Genomic DNA, 12,230 nt, shown 5'->3' on the forward strand with positions numbered 1-12,230 from the left:
AGCGCCTCGTGGAACACACCTTCCACGTCGTGCATGATTTTCCATAGAACGCATAGCCCCTCCTTGATTATCCCTTACATAGCGAAACGGCTGGTGATGAACATGAGGAAGGGATGACCTATACCAGATGAGTTATACCTACTCTCCCTCATTCTGGTCTCTCGTTTGGGTCCATCCGTGTGTGTGTCTGTGCGTTTGTTTGTGGGTGTGTGTGTGTGTGTGCGCGCGCGTTTGTTGCGCAACATTCCCGAGGAAGCAGGCATGGGTGTACTTTTACAGCTACATCAAAGCAACTTCTTTGCTCCCACCTTTCCGATTTCCCTCCCCTCTATGCATCATTCTTCTCATTCTATACCTCCCTTGCTCTAACTCAATTTCCTGTCGCTCTACCTCTCCTACTCACTTCTCTTATCTCACTGCTCTATCCATCATCCCATCTTCATGGTCTAATAAGATGAGCCTGGACATTGTTAGGATATGATTATAGGATATGATTTTAAATATTGGACATAGTAACACTGGTTAAAAGTTATTTTTTTGTTGTGCCGCGTCACGACTTAAAGAAGTAAGTCTTACCCCATTCCAGCATTTCAAGTGTCTTTGTATGGCTTTGAATGGGTGATATGACTCCTCATCAGAATACATTTTGATTCACAAGTTGGTTTTATTTAGCCTGGTCTCAGATCTGTCTGTGCTGTCTAGTCAACTCCTACACTATTGACATAGGCGTTGCTACACAGCACAAGCAGATCTGGGACCAGGCTCGGGTTTCATTTGTGTCTGTTTATAAAACGTATGAGTCTGTACCYATTGTGTATGGGATGATGTTTCAGATTGTAAACACGCATTGTTTATGGCAATATATACCGTATGAGTATACAATCTTAGAAAAAAAGGGTTCCAAAAGGGTTCTTCAGCTGTCCCCATAGGAGAACCCTTTATGGTTACAGGTCGAACTCTTTTGGCTTCCATGTAGAACCCTCTGGGGAAAGGGTTCTACATGGAACCCAATAGGGTTGTATCTGGAACCAAAAGGGTTCTACCGGTAACAAAAAAGGGTTCTTCAAAGGGTTCTCCTATGGGGACAGCTATAGAACCCTTTTAGGTTCTAGATAGCACCTTTTTGAGTGTACACATAGAAAGTGAAGGATATAGTAATTTTGTGCTAACCAAAAGTTTGTTTATTCTACCTCTGCTTATGTGAGTTGGACTTCAGGAATTCCAGTTCTGGCAGGCCCTACACATCAACTAAACCTAAAACAACCCAAAATACTTTTGACGACTATTTGAGGCAGGTTCAACATGGCTGTTTCTGTTTAGTGTTTTCCATTTTGCTCTCTCTCTCTCTCTCTTTCTCTCTCTCCTACCACTCCCCCCCCCCCTCTCTCTCTCTTTGTCTCTCTCTCCCCCCCTCCCTCCCTCCCCACCACCACTACCCCCCCACCCCACTTCTCTCTCCCTCATCCCTCCTTCCTCCCCAGAGGATTGTGAAGCGTCAGCGAGTTCCTCGGGAGCCGGGTGCTTGTTTACGAGCGTCTTTTTACAAGGTAGGGTCCACACGTGGGTCCACTAAAAGCAGGCCCAGGGACAGGCTTTCTCTGCGGGCTCTGGCTGTTAACAGCTTTTTGCAACCGACGACTCTTTCAACATGGCCGCTTAACAAGCAGATGGATGGATGGGGATGGATGGCGATGGATGGGGGTAGGTGGGATCAAAAGGGAGCACTGATTCAACACGAGGCTCCAAAGAGAGTGGGCCTGGTTGTGTTGGTTTGTGGTTGTAGTGTCTTGTGGTGACTTTTACATTTGGTAAATAAAATAATACATAAAAAACATTCGTTTTTTAGTTCAAACACACTTCTACTAAAATCTGAAGTTTAGCATTTTGGAAAAAAACATTTTTCATTTTGTGAGCACAAAAGATGTCCTCAAATATGTGTGTGTGCATGTGTGTGTGTATGATTCTTACCAGGCTCTTTGACCACAAATAGGATGGACTTGCCACTGGCGTCCTCATAATACTGGAAGCGCTCCACACAGTCATCCTCATCCTTATAGGTGCAGTTCACAGCATTTTTATCATGGAACTCTGGGAGGCAGAGAGAAGGAGTAGGGAATCATCTTGATACAATGTCAGCCATCTTGACTGTAAATAGTGTCATGCTAGTGACAATCTCAAGACAGCGTCATGATGTTCATTTGGGTATTCGTGTTGGATATTCAACAGAGGTGGTTTGAAGCGTGTTTTTCAGTCAATGATTTGGTGTCTTATTTGCCTAAATGGACAACCATTTGGCTTTGTTGGTCACATATGCTGTGAACTGTGTGGACTAGCCGGTCATTTGTACTCCAAACTTCGACCTGGCACAGTCAGAGGAGGATGGGCCCCACCTCTGAGTCTGGTTCCACTCATGGTTTCTTCCTTCTAGGGAGTTTTGCCTTACTACTGTGCTGCTGCTTGCTTTGGGGGTCAAGGTTGGGTTACTGTAAAGTACTTTGTGAATGTAGGGATATTTAAATCAAATTGGATTTGAAATGGATTTGTCTTACCAAGGTCGTCCACTAGCTGAATCTCGTCTCTGCAGATGCGGGTGCAGGTGTTGTCATCAAACAGCTTCCCTCGCTTGAAATGTTTACATTCCACACACTCTCTGTACCAGTCCGCACACACACACACACACACACACAGACACACACACACACACACACACACACACACACACACACACACACACACACACACACGCGCGCGCGCGTCAGCATCTATTACTCACGTTCTTCTCAACACGAGGCAATTACATTATTACAATTATTCAATGACTCAACTGTCTGTGAGTCAGTTTAGTCTGAGTTGAACTGTACAGTACTTTTTCTTAGGTACAACACTGTAGACCTTTTCTTTGTGTGTGTGGATACCACACTCACTTCTTCATGGTGCAGGCATCGGGGCAGGTGGGGCACTTGTCGCACGTGGCCCCGTAGGCCCCCGGCTGGGTGCACTCGCAGGCCCCGCACACACACTGGCCCCGGCCACTACACAGCAGGCCAAGGCTGGACATACAGGTGTCAGTACGGCGGGAGCAGTTACAGTTCTCCCCCTGCCAGTCCGAGTCACACTGGCAGAACCCACAGTCACAGGTGCCGTGGCCTGGGGAGGAGAGAGCGAGAGGGAAGGAAAGAAGGAAGGAAGGAAGAGGGGAGGAGGATAGAGAGGATGCAGAAATATGGGTGATGGGGGTGAGGGAAGAATAGAGGGAAGAGAAGAAGAAGAGGGTATAGCAAAGACAGGAAGGTGAGAGAGGAGAGTGGAGAAAGGTGAGTAGGGTTGAGGGAGAAGGAAGGGTGGAAAGTTGAGAGGGGCGGAGAAAGTCAAAACATGGGTAATCGTTCAGGTGACTATAGTCTCAAATGTGTTCTTCCTATAATATATTTACAGAAGTTTATAATATTTCTGTGCACTTTTTGATGAATCCCAGTGAATGTGACATTAGAGATTGGTACGAATGAACACTATTTCTGAACCATGTTGAATACAGTCATTTCATCAACAATCTATTTGCATTTCCAATCTCTTGACAACATATTTGATAAATCATTGATTACATAAGGAGATTTGCCATACATTCCACACACATTGTCTATTTTCCAAATGGCACCCTATTCCCTATATAGTGCACTACTTTTCATCAGAGCCCTATGGGCCCCGGTCAAAAGTGGGCACTGGTCAAAAGTAGTGCACTCAATAGGGAATAGGGTACCATTTTGGACGAAGTGCATTGAACCCTATAAAGCATTCTTGGGTGTTATCAAAAATCGCTCATCCACCCTAAATCCGTCTGGGGAAAAAAGGGATTGGAATGGTGAGGAATTCCAGGAATTTTAAGTCAAATACTGGGAAGTAGCAAGTCCTGTTTCTGTAATAGTTGGAGCGCTGGAAGTGGAACTAATTCCATTGTTGTTTCTCTAGAACATAAAATATGGTGTGTCAGCGGTGTCTGGGTGCTTTTTTAGCCTGTGTGTGCATGCGTGTGTGTGCATGTGTGCATGTATATGTGTGTGTTTTTTTGGACCCAGTGCCAGTAAGACAGTTACAGTGCAGAACATACATCTGTTGTTGTTGGTTTATCACCACAAACCAGACTCCAGATAAACAATAGGACAGGAAAACAATGGGAGCAAGTGAGTGAACCGCCTGGATAACAAAATGACTTGTCAAAAACAAACATTAAGGAAACCACAAGCCTTCCAACCACCACTCTCCTGTCATTATGCCATTCTCTAACTGCTTCTCTCTAAAACTATGTTATGTGGGCATTGTTTCCCACTCTGAACAATACATAACACACACACACACACACACACACACATCAACTGCATTTCCAGCTCATTACCTCAGGCCCCTTTTACCAGACCAGGTTTATTTTTAGCTCTATGACAGCATCAGCCAATGACAAAGCAGAGAGGTATTTTCTCAATCATCATTGCACTTTGGGGAATAGAGCAAATAAGGTTGTGAGAATTGGATTGGAGAGGGTGAATGTACAACTAAGCAGGCAGGGTACATGTCTTGCAGTGATGATGTTGGTTATGAGGGGATACAGGAATATGGGATACAAGCTAGTGACATAGTGCTTGTGAGTGGATTTCAGTGAATGTAACGCTTTGAATTAAGAGTTATCAGAGCACTAAGTGAATAGATTTACAGTACCCAAAATCCAGCATTACAGAAGGCCTTAATCCACTATTTGACAGGGGCACAGATAATGTAGGCTTTACATGTGTTCCCTGTGTTCAGCAGCCTTGTTGCCTTACCTCACAAGGCACCCACTCTGGCATCGCTTACAGTTAATGACCTCTAGCATTAGAGCGAAACTCTAAGGATGGTCATACACTAGAAATTTGCTTTCGTTGAACCACCCAAACTTGAGCTCAAATTCACACCACACTAACTACTTACTGTAAGAACTACTGTTAACACATTATTTAAAGCTTACTTAAACTTGTGGTGCAGTTATAATGTATACATAAGCATGTAAGACCCCCTGATTAGCCTTATTAGCTAAAACTCAACCCACACTAACTACTTTCACACAAACAATAAACCTTTAACTACTTGTTCTTTCTCCGTGACATATGCAAAGTCGGAGCTTGGCAGGCACTTGTTCTATCATTACCTCAGTAGCTCAGCTCAAACACAAACACACCAGTCGAACGCATGTCTTAGCCCACACAGCCGCAGCTCACAGCACAGAGCCACATGTTTGTTGTGAATGGAGCTAGCCCTTAGCCCTGGGCAGAACAGGGGCAGACAGAGAGAGAGAGTGAGAGAGAGTCTGGCTGGCTGTTATTGTTGGTAATTCCTCCCATATGAGGTCTTCAGTAAGGTGAGGATTGAGGATGGCTAGTACTGGCCTGGAAAAAGCTCACAGATTTTCCCCCAGAAACTCTGACAGAAACAACTGAATTTGTTTTGAGAAGTTAATCTTGGGGGGGGAAAAAGTGTTACAGAAGTTGTCTAAAGGTAATTATTAAAGGTCAGATTGTGATGAAAGATTGTAGGCCACAAACACTGAAATACCTATACATTTATAGAACTTGCCAGAAATTAATTTCCCAGCTAACTTAAATGTAAACACGTGGCCAGACCACACCAGCAACAAGTCTGGGCTGTAGTTATAGGCACTAAGCACTTTGAAAACCCTCCCTCCCTCCCTCTCCTCTCACCTGAGCACAGCTCGCCCTTGTAACGCAGGCAGTTGAAGTCATCGCACTCGCACAACTTGCCCCACACCTTGCCAAAGTCGCTGCTGTGGCACACGCATTGCCCGCACACGCAGTCGCCCCTCCCAGTGCACACCGCTGCCCCAGGACCCCCTGCACCCCCAATGCCCACGGTGGAGGGGACACTACACCGGTCCTGTTCCGTGGTGCTGTAGTCACCCTCGGCACACTCGCACCGCGGCCCCAGTCGCCCCGGGTCACACAGGCAGATGCCACACTCGTAGGTGCCGTTGCCATTGTTACAGACAGGGCTGAGTGGCTCGGCGTGGGCCTGGCACTTGCACTCGCACTCGAAGGTGACAGTGACGGTCAGAGAGTCCTTGAAGCCCACAGGCTTGATGACGAACGTCTTGCGCTTGTCCTTGGGGCAGCCGCGCGCCCGCGCCTCCACGCTGAAGGAGACCTGGGTGGAGGAGTAGAAGGGTGGAGGTGTGGAGGTAGAAGAGGTTAGTGCAGTGAGTAGATGGGTAGCACACGGGAGGAATGTGTAATGTGAATATGTGGTTCTAGAGAAGGGGATGTAGGTCAGTAAAGTMTGTGTCTTGGGCAGGGTTTTGGTAGGTTACTTTCTAAATGTAATCAGTTACTAGTTACCTGTCCAAAATTGTAATCAGTAACATAACTTTTGGATTAACCAAACACAGTAGCGTAATCTGATTACATTCAGTTACTTTTAGATTACTTTCCCCTTAAGAGGCATTAGAAGAAGTAAAAAATGTATGTTATCAATTGAACCACATCTATTGCAGGATAAATACATTTTTAAGTTTACATAGCTGGCCATATATGGATGCTAAATTTGGAAATATGGAAGTATAGATTAGCCAAATTGTTTTACCTGAGCATAACCCCAAAACTAAGGATTTGTGTATTCAGCCCTACTCTGTTGTTTATGATTTTGTTGTCATGGAGGACAGATTYGGCTCATTGATTCGAGTTGAAAAATAAATGCTGTGCTCATGGAATGGCATGCTTTGAGCACTACTGAAAGTGCTATTTACATGTGAAAAATGAATGCCATATGCTACATTTGCAATAGGCCTGTTGTTAACCTTTTTGTTGGTGACACTTTGATATCTTGATAATATGCAGCTGTTTAAAGGGCAAATCCACAGATGAAACGATAACAAAACGGACACCCCGCCTCTGTTTTGATAAATGCTGAGGGATGGGCCTGGAGAAATGTAACCACTCAGATTAATAGACAGAGCTATGGATGCAAYGACTGACCATCCATGATATTAAAATGATTGTTTTAACCATGTTATGAGGCTATACAGAGTTTGTTTACATTTACAATGTTTACAAACATTGGAGAAAAACAAGCTTACATTTTGGGTTCTTATGGAGTATGACAGTTGAAACTAAAATCATGAGGCATTTCTAAGTTATATTCTTCAAGATCAAATGGATATATATATATATATATTATATATATATATATATATATAATATAATAATATATATATATATTATATAGTTGAAGTCGGAAGTTTACATACACTTTGGTTGGAGTCATTAAACGAGTTTTTCAACCACTCCACAAATGTCTTGTTAACAAACTATAGTTTGGCAGTCGGTTAGGACACTACTTTGTGCATGATCACAAGTCATTTTCCAACAATTGTTTACAGACAGATTATTTCACTTATAATTCACTGTATCACAATTCCAGTGGGTCAGAAGTTTACATACACTAAGTTGACTGTGCCTTTAAACAGCTTTGGAAAATTCCAGAAAATTATGTCATGACTTTAGAAGCTTTGATAGGCTAATTGACATAATTTGAGGCAATTGGAAGTGTACTGTGGATGTATTTCAAGGCCTACCTTCAAACTCAGTGCCTCCTTTGCTTGACATCATGGAAAATCAAAAAGATATCAGCCAATACCTCAGAAAAAAAAATTGTAGAAACTCCACAAGTCTGGTTCATCCTTGTGGAAGCAATTTCCAAATGCCTGAAGGTACCACGTTCATTACTTGTACAAACAATAGTACGCAAGTATAAAACACTATGGGACCACGTCAGTCATCATACCGGTCAGGAAGGAGACTGCGTTCAGTCTCCTAGAGATGAAACGTACTTTTGGTGCGAAAGTGCAAATCAATCCCAGAACAACAGTGAAGGACCTTGTGAAGAATGCTGGAGGAAACATTTACAAAAGTATCTATATCCACAGTAAAACGAGGTCCTATATCGACATTAACTGAAAGGCCGCTCAGCAAGGAAGAAGCACTGCTATTCCAAAACCGGCATCAAAAATCCAGACTACGGTGTGCACCTGCACATGGGGACAAAGATCGTACTTTACTTTTTTGGAGAAATGTCCTCTGGTCTGATGAAACAAAAAATAGAACTGTTTGGCCATAATGACCATCGTTATGTTTGGAGGAAAAGGGGGAGGCCTTGCAAGCTGCAGAACACATCCAACCGTGAAGCCACGGGGTGGCACATCATGTTGGGGGGTGCTTTGCTGCAGGAGGGACTGGTGCACTTCACAAAATAGATATCATGAGGTAGGAAAATAATGTGGATATATTTAAGCAACATCAGTCAGGAAGTTAAAGCTTGGTCGCAAATGGGTCTTCCAAATGGACAATGACCCCAAGCATACTTCCAAAGTTGTGGCAAATGGCTTAAGGACAACAAAGTCAAGGTATTGGAGTGGCCATCACAAAACCCTGACCTCAATCCTATAGAACATTTGTGGGCAGAACTGAAAAAGCATGTAGCGAGCAAGGAGGCCTATAAACCTGACTGAGTTACATCAGCTCTGTCAGGAGGAATGACCAAAATTCACCCAACTTATTGTGGGAGCTTGTGGAAGGTACCCGAAAAATGTTTGACCCAAGTTAAACAATTTAAAGGCCATGCTACCAAATACTAATTTAGTGTATGTAAACTTCTGACCCACTGGGAATGTGATGAAAGAAATAAAAGCTGAAATAAATCATTCTCTCTACTATTATTCTGACATTTCTTAAAATAAAGTGGTGATCCTAACTGACCTAAAACAGGGAATTTTTACTAGGATTAAATGTCAGTAATTGTGAAAAACTGAGTTTAAATGTATTTGGCTAAGGTGTATGTAAACTTCTGACTTCAACTGTATGTACAAAAATGGATGTCACAACTACAGATTGCCCCTTTAAGTGTGCGAGTTTGAGCATGTGTCCGTTAGGCCTATGGATGTCATTTGTTTGTCAGCATGAATTAGATTGAGCAATAAAAGCCACAATTTTATTCCATAGGCTGGGTTCCGCACTGTGCATCTGTTGCAAGAGTGTATTTTTCACTGGCTGTCCACTGGTTTCAAAAACAATGATTGATAGGCAGCTTAAACTTCTTGAAATCAACCACTATTGGGTTCAAATACACATTTAGATTTGTGAACAGCCATCCACAACAACCACCCCCAAGGGGCAAATAGCTAAATGAGAGAGCAGCAGTGGGATTCACACCAATTTGCAATGTAGATAACAATAATAAGTGATATCCGTATCGCCGTAGACTACACCACTGCTGTCATCCTTACCTCCAAGCGTTTATTCAAGTTGGAAAATCTTTGGAAGCCGTCAGCAGTCGTACCATTGGAAGACATAGCTTGGACTGTAGCCTACAAAAGCCTATTCCTGCTCTTTGCCCGCGATTGATCAAACCCATTGGGTGTGTCACTATAGTGGTCTCTGACTTGTTTGAGGAAAACAGAGAAGTGTCAAACCTCCTTTCTGAATTTAAAAGTAATCCTCAAAGTAATCATCTAGTTTTTCAAAAGTATCTGTAATCTGTTTACAATATTTTTGCTGGTAACGTAACGGATTACAGTTACCGTTTTTTTGTAATCCCTTACATGTTACGGATTACATGTCATTCGTTACTGCCCAACCCTGGTCTTGGGTGTGTGTCTATGAGGGTGTCTATGAGTATATGAGCAGTGTGTACACACACATTTCTTTTTTCAGATGTTTTCTGTGTGCATATGACTGATCCCCTCCACATGCGAGTGTGCGTGTGTGACTGTTCCAAGCTAGACAGTTGGACATGGATCATGAGGCTGGCACGAGTGAGTCAGAGCACTGGGGAAATGTACAGGAAACGGGCTGGTGCCGGGCCCAGACACACACAGACACACACACACACCAGTTAGTAACACACCCATCAAAAGAAAAGGCGAAAGAGAGCAATGTACCCCCTCCCTCATAATAGGAATAAACAAATAAAACAAGTAGAGAGAATAGAAGTGGGAAGGAAGCAAGCTCCCTGGAGGAGCGCATGCAGATCCAAAATGACCTCTCAAGAAAATGAAATAATAAGAAGGATGGAGTGATACAAGAGAGTATAGAGGTCCTTGACCCTGTTTGAATACTTAAAAAATACACCCGTCCTTCATCCCTTCCTTGAAGTAATCGTTGATCTGACATGATAGGTGAAAGTGTTTTAATGGTACCCTTCCTAATCTATCAATTTGGGTTAGATCAGTGAATACTTTAAGGAAGGGAGGAAGGAAATGTGTATTTTTTTAAGTATTCAAACAGGGTAGCCATGGGCAGGAGAGAGAGAAAGAGGAAGAGAGAGAGAGAGAGACTGGCTGTTATTGCTGGTAATTTCTCCCATATAAGGTCGTCAGTAAAGTGGYGATTGAGGATGGCTTAAAAAAACAACATCATTTGTTAAGGGCCCCGGTGAGTACCATGTCTCCTATTTGAAGTCGAGAGCAGGAGTGTATAGGCTAGGGATGACCTCTCAGGAAAATGAGAAAAAATAAGGAAAGATGAAGTGATCGGAGAAAAAGCCCTCTTACCGTGTCTCCTATTTTGAGTCCAGAGCAGGACTTTATGCCAGGGATGACCTCTCCATTGAGACAGGTGGCGTTGAAGGAGAGAGACAGCTCCTCAGGAACCCCCTGTGTCTCCATGTCAATCACTGAGCGGATTTTCTGTCCACAGAATTACACACAGATGAAACAAGCCATAAAACACACACATGAAAGATAAAACACTAATATATCTTCATTGGATAAGAATTCATCCCCATGAGTCAATACATGTTAGAATCACCTTTGCAGCTATTATAGCTGTGAGTCTTTCTGGGTAAGACTCTAAGAGCTTTCCACACCTGGATTTTGCAACATTTGCCCATTATTCTTTTCAAAATTCTTCAAGCTCTGTCAAATTGGTTGTTGATCATTGCTAGACAACCATTGTCATGTCTTGCCATAGATTTTCAAGCAGATTTAAGTCAACACTGTAACTTGGCCAGCCGGGAAGATTCACTGTCTTCTTGGTAAGCGACTCCAGTGTAGATTTGACCTTGCGTTTTAGGTTATTGTCCTGCTGAAAGGTGAATTAATCTCCCAGTGTCTGATGGAAAGCAGACTGAACCAGGTTTTCTTCTAGGATGTTGCCTCTGCTTAGCTCCTTTCCATTAAATTTTTCTCCTGAAAAACTCTCCAGTCCTTAACGATTATACCAACACCACTAGGGTCGCTAAAGGGTCTTGTGCCACTAGGGTCACTAGGGTCGCCCATAGAAACGCGTACAAGGCCCTCCCTCGTCCTCCCTTCGGCAAATCTGACCATGACTCCATTCTCCTGCATACTGTTTACAAACAAAAGCTCAAACAGGAAGTACCACTGATTCGCGGACAAAGCAGACTCGAGTCTACCATTTTTTTTTTGCTAGTACAGACTGGGATATGTTCCAGGATTCATCTGATCATTTGTTCTTAACTGACTTGCCTAGTTAAATAAAGGTTAAATAAAAAAACATATTGAAAAAATAACATTGAGGAGTTTACCACAACAGTCACGGGTTTCATCAATAACTGCATAGACGATGTCATCCCCACAGTGACTATAAGAACGTGTTCCAACCAAAAACCATGGACTACAGGCAACACCCACTGTGGGCTAAAGGCTAGAGCTATCCACTTACACTAAACAGGACACTGACATGGACGCATACAAGAAATCCGACAACGATCTCCGACGTGACATCAAACATGCAAAAGGACAATATAGGAGGAAGGTGGAAACCTATTACACCGGCTACGATGCTCACCMCATGTGGCAGGGCTTGCAGACGATAACGGATTATGAAGGGAAACCCAGCCATGAGCTGACCAGCGATGCAGAACTCCCAAACCTGCCATCCAGGACCTCTATATCAGGCGGTGTCAGAGGAAGGCCCGARAAAAGACTTAAGCCACCCAAGCCATAAACTGTTCACTCTGCTACTGTCCGGTAAACAGTACCGGAGCATCAGTGCTCGGAACAACAGGCTCCAAGACAGCGTCTACCCCCAAGCCATAAGACCGCTAAATAGCCAGACTGCTAAATAGTCAACAGTCAATGAATGGTACCCAAACTATCTGCACTGACCCTACACACACTCACTAGGCATTATATACATACCATATATACATAGACACTCACTCACACACACACTACA

At 43.4% G+C, this 12,230-nt stretch overlaps 1 pseudogene; it reads right to left on the reverse strand.

Moving 5' to 3' along the window:
* The window catches only part of LOC111978584 (integrin beta-3-like), a 42,495-nt pseudogene that overhangs the window by 5,341 nt on the left and 24,924 nt on the right, over positions 1-12,230 (reverse strand).

The sequence above is a fragment of the Salvelinus sp. IW2-2015 genome, linkage group LG18 (genome assembly GCF_002910315.2).
Source record: "Salvelinus sp. IW2-2015 linkage group LG18, ASM291031v2, whole genome shotgun sequence".
Taxonomy (NCBI): domain Eukaryota; kingdom Metazoa; phylum Chordata; class Actinopteri; order Salmoniformes; family Salmonidae; genus Salvelinus; species Salvelinus sp. IW2-2015.